Source organism: Anabrus simplex, chromosome 7 (genome assembly GCF_040414725.1).
Source record: "Anabrus simplex isolate iqAnaSimp1 chromosome 7, ASM4041472v1, whole genome shotgun sequence".
Classification (NCBI taxonomy): domain Eukaryota; kingdom Metazoa; phylum Arthropoda; class Insecta; order Orthoptera; family Tettigoniidae; genus Anabrus; species Anabrus simplex.
In genome coordinates this window covers 6,095,063-6,109,191 of record NC_090271.1, presented here as the reverse complement: position 1 = coordinate 6,109,191, position 14,129 = coordinate 6,095,063, and the positions used below count along the sequence as shown (strand labels likewise).

The 14,129-nt window shown below is 38.9% G+C and overlaps 1 long non-coding RNA gene across 1 annotated transcript in view; it reads left to right on the top strand.

Moving 5' to 3' along the window:
* The first annotated feature begins 2,045 nt into the window (after positions 1-2,045).
* The window catches only part of LOC137501560 (uncharacterized), a 37,489-nt gene continuing 25,405 nt past the window's right edge, over positions 2,046-14,129 (top strand). The window contains exon 1 of the long non-coding RNA XR_011018611.1: positions 2,046-2,160. This is a non-coding gene — a long non-coding RNA (uncharacterized lncRNA). The remainder of the gene's footprint in view (positions 2,161-14,129) is intronic.

Sequence of the window (14,129 nt, the reverse complement as noted above, 5' to 3'; positions counted from 1 at the left end):
CTGGTTTACAGTTTAAAGATTTTATGAAGGTTTTTACATTAGCCAGAAGATAGTTACATTTTAGAAAAGCTTGTTACTTAACTAAAGAGTCGGACCTTTCCCTAGGGTTAAACTGTGGAGGTAGCCAGAAAAAAGAAGTTATGTGGCCATTACCTTGTAGATGTTCTGTTGACCGATGAAAGAGGCCGCCCGCCTTCTGCTTTGACACACACACTCAGTAAGATGACGATCTATTGGCCAAGAAACGGGAAAATCCGCAGTTTATAAACCCTCAGGGAAGGTTCGAGATCATTTAAGACTAAACTAGCCACACCCTCTCAATTTTATTGCATGAATTCAAAGTAACACTCAGAATCGAACAAGAAGCCTGTGATAGGTTGACATTAATTACAGAAATTAGGGATCGGTTGGATTCAAAACTGGCGGAAAGAAAAAGGAAATATTGCCAACCCAAAAATAAATGAACATCAATCAGATACTAAAACCTAGAAATATAAATCGTCTTTAAATTATAAGTTCTTTCACTTTGCACCAGAGGGCATTGTACCGGGAGGTACACCACAAAGCTGCGCATTCAAAACTAGCGCCTAAATGAATTCCTCTATTGGTAAAACAGTGAAGCTGAAACTACACCAACTTGGAACTTTAATCAGAAGATGTCACCACTAAAATATTGAGCAATTTTGTTATTGTACAGTTTCCTACCCTGAATGAATTTCTACTTGTTTTGTTTGACATTCATCAAGAAGTTTGGACATTTTTCCACAGAAGACACCAGTAAAAACTATGATCATGCATATAACTTTGCTACCTCTGCAGTTTAATCCGTGGGAAATGTCCGAATCTTTAACTATGTAACCTACCTTTCCAAACTGTAAATCTACTTTCAGCTAACGTAAAAACTTCGTAAAGCCTTTAAGTGTAAATCGGGGTTAGAGAGTGAATTACCCTCTCGAGCTCGCCTTCATCTTGGTTTGAGGTGACTACGTTTTATAACTGTTTTTCATTCTGTAATGTGGTAAAGTAATTTCTATACGAGTCATTTCAGTAGTTTGGGAATAGCCCTGTTTCATCGGCCTAGAGCCCTTTAGGTTTTTAAGTGTTCATTATCTTAGAGCGCAGTGTGCGCCTCCATTCATTTTGTGTTTGGGCTAAATACCTAACCTGTTCTGTTTTCATGAAGGCCCCGTAGGTTGGGTATTAATTTCCTCTGTGTAAATCATTTTCAAATTGTAAGTTGTGCCTTGTGAGGCCAGTGTATGTAAGTTGATGTTGCCTTGAGTAGGCTTGGAGACCTGAGAGCCTATTACGATAGCTCTTTTTCAAGTTTTGTAATTGTAAAGCGAGCCTCTAGGAGGCTAGAAATTGTATTTTGGGGAGCAAGTGCTCGATGAATTTGGGGATTTCTGCCCTTAACTAAATAATTCTTCTTCCATTTGTAAAATTGTAAAACTAGGGGCTTAAAGCGCAAAGTGTTAAGGTTCTGAATCTTGGATTTTTCGTAATCTGATTTCTGGATTGGCATTGTACCTGATTGTTATTTTTCCCTTGTGGAAATTTGTTAAGTTTGTTTTTATAATGAAAGAAATATAACCTTTGTTAAAGTTTTAATTTAATTCTTGACATTGAAATTAAACCCATTCAAGCCCGCACCTTCTTTCACATCTGCGTTCCACAGATACCCCGGAACAATTATTATTATTATTATTATTATTATTATTATTATTATTATTATTATTTATTTCTATTTAATTTTCCGTAAATTGACATAATTTAGGGATGGTGAATGACCCCATATCATTGGATCACAAGCAATGAGAAAGAAGAATCAAATACATTTAACGGTTTGAAGAAAGCGGAACTTTGCGCCTTGACAACAATAAGCAGTAGGCCTATAATGCAATGTTCGTGATTTCCCAGATGTGAAAGAACAAAACACAAGGCTGGTCGCGAGAAAAACGGAAGTGTGTGTGATATCACAGGCTCCACACTTCCCCCACCAACAAAGATAAAAGAAGCAAAGCTCGCCTTTCTCCGTGGTGTGAGGGAATTCCGAAGTGTTGTGGACCAAGGTCAGTGGCAGAGAGGTATAAAGGGAGTGAAGACTTCCGTCGCCAGAATACTAAGAGAGCTCTGTGCGTCACCGCTAGCGGTCTTCCGGTAAGTCACACTTCTTACCGTTAAGTAGCTTTAGTTGTTATCTGCCACAAGACGCCAATTCGCGCGTCCGTCTTCGAATCTGGGAGAGTCGCAATTTTGAAGCATATACCTACCATCTTTATGTCAGCACTTGAAACGTGATTTTGTTCACACTTGTAAGTACCGGTATTTATTTTACCCTAAATGTAATTACGCAGCAATGCCTGTGGTCCGCTGTGCGAGTGATTCTTTCGAGCTAGAATGTAGATATTGTAAGTAATAGTGAAATGGACACACCTTCGAATCCCTGTGATGAAAAAAATTTTCATTCTCGTGCAGTGTACAAAAAATAAGACTCTAAATTTAGTTCTTCCTGAACACTTTATAGTTCGCGATAGTGGATCCTCGCGTGACGCCTAGGCACGCCCACCCCGGTCGGAGGGTCTGCCTGTTATCTTCGTGTAGCGTACGTTATCTACTTCTACTCATACAGTACGGTACCTACACTATTTTATTTATGTAGACATATCCATATTATTTCACGTTTCTTTGAAATGAGCATGAATTAAGACGATAAGGCTTGTAACAGAGGCCACGAAGGAAGCGAGAGTGAAAGGAACGATGAGCAGACGGGAGAGGGAGGGTACGGTATTGAATAACACTGCTGACAAGCCATTTCTTTGACATTTCCATCAGCTATGTTGTCCCTGGAAAAGCACATAAAATCTCTAAGATCTCTGAGCGAATGTTGGTGAATCATTTAATTCATGTCGTAGAGCCAACAACAACAACTGGGCTGTACATCCCACAATTCATTGAGGATAGCTTTGAAAAGAACAGGAGTAACTTTCACAGATGTGACGGTACTGCCACAGTCCAGGACCCATTACAACAGGGAAATAAAGAGATTAAAAAGAAATAGAGGAATGGTTGTGGTGGGGTAAGGAGACATTGAAGAAGCTTACTAGGGAATTGAATTTAGTGAAAATGTCAGCTAAGAATAACATGATGACAAACATAATTGGAAGCCGTAAGAATTTTAAGGAGCAATGGAAGATTATGTAAAGCAACTTTAAGACATTTCAGGGATTATTAATGAACAAGGGGTGTGTATACGCGAGGACTTACAGAAGTATTCAGTCACCAATAGGTACAGATAGAGGATGCGACTAATACTTGCAAAATTCTGAAATTTACTTAGACTAGGTATGATAATAAAGACTTTTATAAAGGGATACAAATGTTGAAAGGTAAGTGCAGGCATGTCTTGTTTGTGATTATACAAGACATGTTTGATAGAAGGCAGCTCATATTCCAGTGAAGCTCGACTTGTAGGAGCATGACTGCTTTCGCTAGGGTAGATCATGAGAGGGCTCAGACAGTATTATATGCTCTCAGTTGTGATTACCGTGTTCATAGGGCGTGTAGTAAGGACCGGGCGAGTTGGCCGTGCGGTTAGGGGTGTGCAGCTGTAAGCTTGCATGTGACAGATAGTGGATTCGAACCCCAATGGTTTTCCGTCGTTTTTCATTTTCACACCAGGCAAATGCTGGGGCTGTACCTTAATTAAGGCCATGGCTGCTTCCTTCCCACTCCTAGTCCTTTCCCGTCCCATAATCGCATTAAGACCTATCTGTGTTGGTGTGACATATAAAAAAGAGGACCAAAAGAAACCAAAAGATTTGTTTCGGGTGATTTCCAACAAAGGTGTTACAAACTTTGGCCTGGGAAGACCAGGGAGTAAGGAGACGAGCTGCTCGACTAAGTGGTATGTAATACCAATACAGTTATTGGATATTTGCCAGCTAACTCGTTCCTGGTTGCCCGCGTTTTGCCCCCAGTGTGCTAGGTGTTCCGAGCTGTCAGCGGAGGACTGACATTAATACATAAATAAGTTTTACTGGTGTTTATAAAAGTAGGAAAGATCAAGTTTGAATTCAAGAGAGGACGAGGAATGAGGGAGAGGAATAAATTGTCAAGTTTTTTTAGGACAAGTCTAGCTGCCACCTGGATGACGGAATCAGTTTCCCCACCGGGAGATGGACGTAAACACATATACTGAGAGTCAACTCAAGACCTTAGCGGTCCCTTTGACTTCTGGTCTGTGAAAAGGCTTCCGCAGTGCCAAATAGTTCCCTAGATTTGTTACTTGTTCCTGAAGTCAGGAGCTTCCTTCAGTTTGGTTAGATATTCTGGTGAACTGACTTGACGAATTAAAACTTTTTGCCCTATCACAGGTTGTATGCTATTCAGTTTCGTTACCAACTCTTGTATTTCATACGTGGATGGCTATGAACATTTATTGTTCTCAGTGGTGTATGTAGCAAAATAATAATAATTTAATATGATATTGATATCTTATTGAACTGTGTACTTCGTAAGCTTTGTTCGAGTTCATTCCATTGCTGATAACTGCGCATAATATGTGCGACGTTGAAGTTGGATGCAAGAAAATTGTCGGCAATACTGGGTGCAACCGCATGTTCAGTATTCATAATAGCTGCCAGCTGTGAGGCTTGAGTCCCCTGTGAAATACTTTAAAGCTAACAAAAGTGGAGAAAAATTTAGTAGGAAATCTAAACCAATTTGTTTTAAATATTTATGGTAGCCTACGAGATGATAATCCACTGTGGACTGTGGAAGACGTGGTAAAAAGCACCGCGCGCTGACCCGCGGTTCTGTGTACAGTGTTTGCGCCGCTCGCGTGAAATTTAAACTTCACGAAAAATCAAAGTCTCCAGCGAAAGGTCGATATGTCAGCTAAGCACTCGCCGTAAATAAAACAGGAAGGGCCTTAACACGGTATGGAACCCCCACTGTCGGCAGCCCTGAAAATGGTTTTCCGTGGTTTCCCATTTTCACACCAGGCAAATGCTGGGGCTGTACCTTAATTAAGGCCACGGCCGCTTCCTCCCCATTCCTAGGCCTTTCCTATCCCATCGTCGCCATAAGACCTATCTGTGTCGGTGAGACGTAAAGCAACTAGCAAAAAAAAAAAAAAACACACGGTATGGGAATAGGATTATTGGCGTATTCAGTAATAATAGTAATAATTTGTATTCTGCTTTATATTTGTAGCCTCCCTCTACCTGCAGAAATGTTGTCATGTTACCTTCCGAATGACGAGACTACCAACATTGTATTTTGCAATCCCACTCACAAGTGGTTTTTTCAGCTTTTTGAACTGTGAGAAACTGCCACTGACAGTCGTTGCTCGAGAGCGGAATCGTATACTTATGTTGTAAGTCTCCATGTGCCTCACACAAATTGCATTATGAAATAAAAATAAACCTTGCTTCTCTTGCCTCGGTATTCGTCAGTAATCTGTAGGTTTTACATGGTCAATAGGTATGGTACGTAATCAAAGTACAGCTATGTGAAAGGATGCCTCACTATTTCAGAATGAAGTGCTTGTCAGATGGACTCATGGCTGGTTGTGGTGGAGATGGGAAGGGGGAACAGGGGATGTGCTCATGTGACTTTTCCTAAGCTCTTGAGTAGCTGCCACCTGGGTGACGGGATCATTTTCCCGACTACGAGATGGATGTAAACACTTTCATTCTTTTGGTCCCTGGTTTGTCAATTCCGGCATAAGGTCGGAAAATATGTGAAATCTTCGTCTGTATTTTGCTTCCATTAAGGAGTGATAAATATCATTTCTCACCAAGATAAGTTGTGGGTCATAATCTGGAATATTCACTTCTTACTGAAGGCCAAGCTGCCCTTCTTAACAAAATGTCATTCTTGTAACTGCAATAGGTCACAAACCCACATGTGACAGTATTTTGGGAAATATGTTTCAGGAGTTCCTTTCACAGTGATTACCAGCCCTGTTAAGAAAGTCAGAATGAACATCAAGAGGATTTTCCACTAGAAATTATTCCAATGTTGGGAAAGGTGCAACTAGAGTACTATATGAACATGTTCACTTTGACTTTACATCGCACCGACACAGATAGGTCTTATGGCGATGATGGGAGAGGAAAGGCCTAGGAATGGGGAGGAAGCGGCCGTGGCCTTAATTAAGGTACACCCCAGCATTTACCTGGTGTGAAAATGGGAAACCAAGGAAAACCATCTTCAGGATTGCCGACAGTGGGGTTCGAACCCACTATCTCCCAGATGCGAGCTCACAGCTGCACGCTCACTTTGACTTTCCCCAACTGGACATTGCTTCTGAGGAGTTGATTACATAATGGTTTCATTAAAAGGTATTGGAGTCATGGTTCGTCAGGATTTGGAATCAATATTTCAGGAAAGTCTTCATCCCTTGCTTTCACCTGACGAGCCATCGAGTTTCAGATTTCCTTTTCGCATTTGTATAACGTTGCACTAACACGTCGAAGGAGGGAAAAGTAGCGGTGCTGCCGTAGTGGGATTTGAACTCACTATCTCCCGACAACAAGCTGATAGGCTGAAAAATGTAAATCGTCCCTCATAAAATGTTTCCCCACTGAGGCTGGTTTATTTTTATACTTTGTTTCTAAATGTCGCCAGAGATTTATAGGTTTTATCACACGTTCGAATACACTACATAATGCTTTGATCACTGCACCCTGCAAATGTGAACTGCTTGCTTCAACTTCAGCAGGTTAGCATTGCACGTCCCTGATCCGTGTGTTGAACTGTGAGCATCATACTGACCACAAAGATTTCAGTTCTTACCATTTAAGTAATGATAACCGAAAATATTGAAATCATTGAACAGAAATTGTGAGGAGACCTACTATTATATTACATATTATATGATTAATATTGTCAAAATCCACTAGCAGGAGCATGTAGGCTGTGAGGAGACCTACTATTATATTACATATTATATGATTAATATTGTCAAAATCCACTAGCAGGAGCACATAGGCTGTGAGGAGACCTACTATTATATTACATATTATATGATTAATATTGTCAAAATCCACTAGCAGGAGCAGGTAGGCTGTGAGGAGACCTACTATTATATTACATATTATATGATTAATATTGTCAAAATCCACTAACAGGAGCATGTAGGCTGTGAGGAGACCTACTATTATATTACATACTAGCTGATGTACCCGTACTTCGCTACGGGATTCTCAGAAAGACTGACTTGGTGGTTTTCCTAACTGAATTGAACATAGGTCATTACAAAAACGTCAGTAGGAATGTAGCGATTGAAAGCAATGTTATCATATAAAATACTCGATCAAATGAAAAACCGCACACTTTCTCACTTTCAACGAACAGTACTACGGTGCCGATCTAAGAGTCCAAAGTTCCAGAGCTGGAATAACCAGGTCGCAGACTGCCGTGAACACTCCTCTGTCATTATTCCGTTAAATATGCACACTACTCATTCCAATCAGTGCCTCAGAGTAGGGATTGAATAGCTCGAATACTATGATGAACCAGTGTGTTACGTACCAGATATATCAGAAAATTTATGAACCAGAGGAATGGCATGCTAAAGAAGAAAGTTATCTTACTCCCCAGCTTCTTCCCGCCAATATACTGGCAGGCTGTTACAGTCGGTACGACCAGGCGAGTTGCCCGTGTGGTTAGGGGCGCGCAGCTGTGAGCTTGCATCCGGTAGATAGTGGATTCGAACCCCACTGGCGGCAACCCTGAAGATGGTATTCCGTGGTTTCCCATTTTCACACCAGTCACACCAGGCTGTACCTTAAAGCCAAGGCCGCTTCCTTCACACCACTATTCATTTCCTATCCTATCGTCACCATAAGACCTACCTGTGCCGGTGCGACGTCAAGCAAATTGAAAAAACCTCGGTACGCTGCAGTAATCCTATCTATCGGGGATGAGAGGAAACAGAAGACAAAAAGCACATCAAACAAACAATGGTCAATGTAATGTTATTGTTGATAAAGTGTATGAGCTTTCTATATTGCAGGCCTTCACATTAGTTTTCTTTCGACTCTGTGATATTAGGGTGTCTTACAAAATTATTGATATCGTAGACTGTAGTTCCTTGTTCTCAGACTTTACATACCGATTTTCACTAAATTATGTTTACCCATTTTCTCGTGACTCGGCGCTGATATGGACCTAGTAACAAAAATCCAAATTCATGAATATCTCTGATTATATGCGGTACGGTAACAATGTATAAGACATAAGTGATCGGAAATTTAATTTCTTACATAACTACTACTAACTTACGACATAACTAAAGTTATGTTAGTTATGTAGTATTTATCGATTCGACCACTAATAACATAAATAACTTATTTGAGAATTACATTTCAGGCCTTCCCCTAAACTACCATATCACTCAACGTGAATAAAATAATTTGTAGCCTAGATTGCAGTGGTTTATCACCCGACATTATATACCGATTTTCAATAAAGTCTCTTCAGCCGTTTTCTATTGATGCGTGTACAGACAGACAGACAAACAGACAGACAGACAGACAGACAGACAGACATTACGGAAAAGTAAAAATTGCATTTCCTTGTTACTGTGGACATGACAGATACAGAAATATCATTCATTTCAAATTCTGAGCAATGCACAGGCAAGACTCTTATTTTATATATAGATTACATTTCAGGCCTGCCCCTAAACTACCATTTCACTCAGTGCGAATAACATTATTGACAGCCTAGATTATAGCGACTTTCCATACCAATCTTCGTGAAGATACGACCACTAATAAAATAAATATTTGACAATTAAATTTTAGACCTTCCCCTAAACTACCATTTTTCTCGGCGTGTATAGCCTATATTGTAGCGACTTATTTCCCATCTTTGTCTAGCGATTTTCATTAAGACACGACCACTAATAACATAAATATTTGAGAATTAAATTTCAGGCCTTCCCCTAAACTACCATTTCACTCAGCGTGATTAAAATAATTTATAGCCTAGATTGTAGCGGTTCATCACCCGACTTTACATTCCGATTTTCATTAAATTCTCTTGTGCCGTTTTCTCGTGATGCGTGTACATACATACATACAGACAGACAGACAGACAGACAGACAGACAGACAGACAGACAGACAGACAGACAGACAGACAGACAGGCGAAATTACGGAAAAGTAAAAAATGCATTTTCTTGTTACTGTGGACATGACCGATACAGAAATAACATTCTTTTCAAATTCTGAGCAATGTACAGACAAAACTCTTATTTTATATATATAGATTATATGATTAATATTGTCAAAATCCTCTAACAGGAGCATGTAGGCTGTGAGGAGACCTACTATTATATTACATATTATATGATTAATATTGTCAAAATCCACTAGCAGGAGCATGTAGGCTGTGAGGAGACCTACTATTATAATACATATTAATGATGAATATTGTCAAAATCCACTAGCAGGAGCATGTAGGCTGTGAGGAGACCTAGTATTATATTACATGTTATATGATGAATGTTGTCAAAATCCTCTAACAGGAGCATGTAGGCTGTGAGGAGACCTACTATTATATTACGTATTATATGATTAATATTGTCAAAATCCACTAGCAGGAGCATGTAGGCTGTGAGGAGACCTAGTATTATATTACGTATTATATGATTAATATTGTCAAAATCCACTAGCAGGAGCATGTAGGCTGTGAGGAGACCTACTATTATATTACGTATTATATGATTAATATTGTCAAAATCCACTAGCAGGAGCAGGTAGGCTGTGAGGAGACCTACTATTATATTACGTATTATATGATTAATATTGTCAAAATCCACTAACAGGAGCACATAGGCTGTGAGGAGACCTACTATTATATTACATATTATATGATGAATATTGTCAAAATCCACTAACAGGAGCATGTAGGCTGTGAGGAGACCATCAACGCAGAAATTAAAACTGAGAGGACTTTGAAACTCACAACCTGACTTTTAACCCCGTTTATCATCATACCATCGCCCACCGTTCATCTCATAACATTATCGAGGTCACGTTGCAGTTGCTCACAATCTTGTAACTTATTTAGTACTCTGTACAGAATAACATCATCTGCAAACAGCCTTATCTCTGATTCCACTTCTTTACACATATCATTGATATATATAAGTAAACATAAAGGTCCAATAATACTGCCTTGAGGAATTCACCTCTTAATTTTTTCAGGGTCAGATAAAGCTTTGCCTACTCTATTTCTCCACTCTGTCACTCTTTTTTCTAGTCCAATTGCACTCATTTTTGCCAGTAGTCTTCCATGATCTACCCTATCAAATGCCTTAGATAGATCAATCGCGATACAGTCCATTTGGCCTCCTGAATCCAGGATATCTGTTATATTTGGCTGAAATCCTACAAGCTGAGCTTCAGTAAAATAACCTTTCCTAAACCCAAACTGCCTTCTATCAAACCAGTTATTAATTTTGCAAACATGTCTAATATAATCAGAAAGAATGCTTTCCCAAAGCTTACATACAATGCATGTCAAACTGACTGGCCTGTAATTTTCAGCTTTATTCATTCATTCATTTATTTCAATTAATTCCAACGAGCCTGCAGGCTCATACATAGGAATTGTACAGGACATTACATACTGGCGGGCACTTACACATCAAAATATAGTTTGTGTATATAAGATAATTAGTAAATGGTTGAACATATAAACACATACAACATATAAAATATGTACATCATCAATATGAGGATTACAGAGAATTATTTCTGACTGTATTTACATTTACGTAACATGAACGTTGCAAAGGTACAATAATGGATTATGGAGTATTTTCATTTACATAAGAGTTGCTGAAGTACAAGAATAGATTTCAGATTATTTACAATTACATAACATAAAAAGTTGCAGACGTACAGGAATTGATTACAGAGTATTTACAGTACATATACATAACACAGAGTTGCAGAGGTACAAGAACAGATTACAGAGTATTTACATATACATAGCATAAAAGTTGTAGAGGTACAAGAATAGTTCCGGACAGTTTGCAAGATTGTTTGGGAGAATGCCTTAAATGACCCTTTCCTTTATACATGGGGGCTACTATAGCAACTCTCAATTCATTTGGTATAGCTCCTTCAACCAAACAATAATCAAATAAGTATTTCAGATATGGTACTATATCCCAACCCATTGTCTTTAGTATATCCCCAGAAATCTGATCAATTCCAGCTGCTTTTCTAGTTTTCAAATTTTGTATCTTACTGTAAATGTCATTGTTATCATAGGTAAATTTTAATACTTCTTTAGTATTACTCACATTCACTATCTGGACATTATCCTTGTAACCAACAATCTTTACGTACTGCTGACTGAATATTTCTGCCTTTTGAACATCCTCGCATACACACTCCCCTTGTTCATTAATGATTCCTGGAATGTCCTTCTTTGAACCTGTTTCTGCCTTAAAGTAACTATACATACTCTTCCATTTTTCACTAAAATTTGTAGGACCACCAATTATGCTTGCCATCATGTTATCCTTAGCTGACTTCTTTGCTAGATTCAATTTCCTAGTAAGTTACTTCTATTTCTCCTTACTTCCATAACCATTTCTAACTCTGTTTCTTTCCAATCTACACCTCCTTCTTAGTCTCTTTACTTCTCTGTTATAATATAGTGGATCGTTACCATTCCTTACCACTTTTAAAGGAACAAACCTATTTTCACATTCCTCAAAAATTGCTTTAAACCCATCCTAGAGACTGTTTACATTTTTATTTACCATTTTCCTGCGATCATAGTTACTTTTTTTAAACTCCTTCATACCTGTTGTATCAGCCATATGGTACTGCCTAATAGTCCTAATTTTAATACCTTCCTTTCTTTCACATTTATTTTTAACTACCACAAAAACAGCTTCATGATCACTAATACCATCTATTACTTCAGTTTCCCTATAGAGCTCATCTGGTTTTATCAGCACCACATCCAAAATATTCTTCCCTCTAGTTGGTTCCATCACTCTCTGAATCAGCTGCCTTTCCCATATTTATTTGCCATTTGTTGGGCATGCTTCCTGTCGTTCGCATTTCCTTCCCAATTGACATTTGTGAATTGAGATCACCTGCTACTATCACATTTATTTCCATATCATTTCCAACATAGCTGATTATCTCATCAAATAATTCTGAATCAGCGTCAGTGCTACCCTTTCCCGGTCTGTACACTCCAAAGATATCAAGTTGCCTAATATCTTTAGAGAAGAGCCTTACACCCAGAATTTCATGTTTTTCATCCTTAACTTTTTCGTAGCTTACAAATTCTTCTTTCACCAGAATGAATACTCCCCCTCCTACTATTCCTTTCCTATCTGTACGATACACACTCCAGTTCCGTGCGAATGTTTCTGCATCCATTATATCATTTCTCTGCCATGCTTCAACTCCTATTACAATATCTGTTAAGTATATATCTATTAAATTACTTAATTCGATTCCTTTGTTTACAATGCTTCTACAGTTGAGCACTAACATTTTTATGTCATCCCTACTTGATTTCCAGTTCCTTGTTCGGTTAACACCGCTCCCTAGGCCACCCCGTTTCCCTGAATATACATACCTATAACACTTCTAAACAAGTTTCATAACTTATATGTACCACTGCGGTTTAAGTGAAGGTCATCTGGGCGCAGATCCCTGTCTCCTACCCAGCCATTAGGATCTAGAAATCTCACTCCCAGTTTCCCACATACCCACTCCATAGTCTCATTTAAATCCCCAATCACCTTCCAGTCAGTATCCCTCCTACACAGTATTCCACTGATAACAATCTCCGCTTTTTTAAACTTAATCCTTGCTGCATTTACCACATTCCACAATCCCCAAATATGTTGGTACTTATACCTGCTTGCCTTACGTTGTTAGTACCAACGTAAAACACTACCACCTTCTCCTTTCCCTCTTCCTTCTCTTCTACTTTCCTCAACATCTGTCTCAACCTACAACCTAATTCCTGGATAACACTCTACCCTGTTTCGCTTCCCTCCACACACTTCCCCGCATGTCTAACGATGGAATCCCCCATGACCAGAGCCTCAACCCTACCCAACTCATTTGAGTCCCTCCCCTCCTGGTCAGCCCAATCTTCTCTCACTGCTGCAGAAGCTAATTCCTCCTCCCTTTTCTCCCTTCTATGACCCTGTTCCACCTGTCTTTTCCTTTCCACTACACTACATTTCCCTTTCCTACCTTTTCCCTTCCTCCTACTTCCATACATCTCGGTAACAGTTCCCTGTTCCTCATCTTCCCTCAGTTGTTCTACCTGCAGTGACTCGTACCGATTTCTAAAAGAGTTAATACAGATACACAGATACTATAGGTACTACAGATAGTATACTACACAAATATTTCACAGTAATAGAATAAACACACTAATTTATAATAAGATACATACTACAATACACTACAATGATTTTAAACTACCGTACGTTCAGACGTATCCTAATTACAATAGGTTATTATTAAGCACAAATAGAAATTGCAATTAGGCCTAAAGTTTGAAATTCGCAAGAACTACCGTACTCAAGGATTACCAACAAAGTTAAACGCATAGACAGAAGATTATTTCTTTAGTATAACTTTATCCTACTATGCTCTAATAGAAATGAAACCTTGCGTTTTGTTAAATGCTTAAGTATCGAAAGGATGGCCGTACACAAAGAAAAACACAAAAATAACAGACAAGATACTATCTAATATAACTTATCTTCACTACAATTCTCAACTGAAACGTGGTTATGTGATTATTACAGCTGGTGGATTACTATTATTTTCCTTACTCCACGGGACAGAGAATAAATGTGTTCAACTGACAAGTCAAATTGTTGTACATAAAGTGCCCATCTACTTACGCGTGGATTGAAGATGTCTGTCTTCAAAATGAATGTAAGGACCTTATGATCTGTTCTATTTATGATTGGGAAACCGTATACATATTTCCTCCAGTGTGCTAATGCGGTCACAATGGCCACCATTTCCAGTTCTGTAGTGGTATATTTGAGTTCATGAGCCCTTAACTTCCGGCTCATGAGGGCCAAATATGTCACCTTGTGCTCC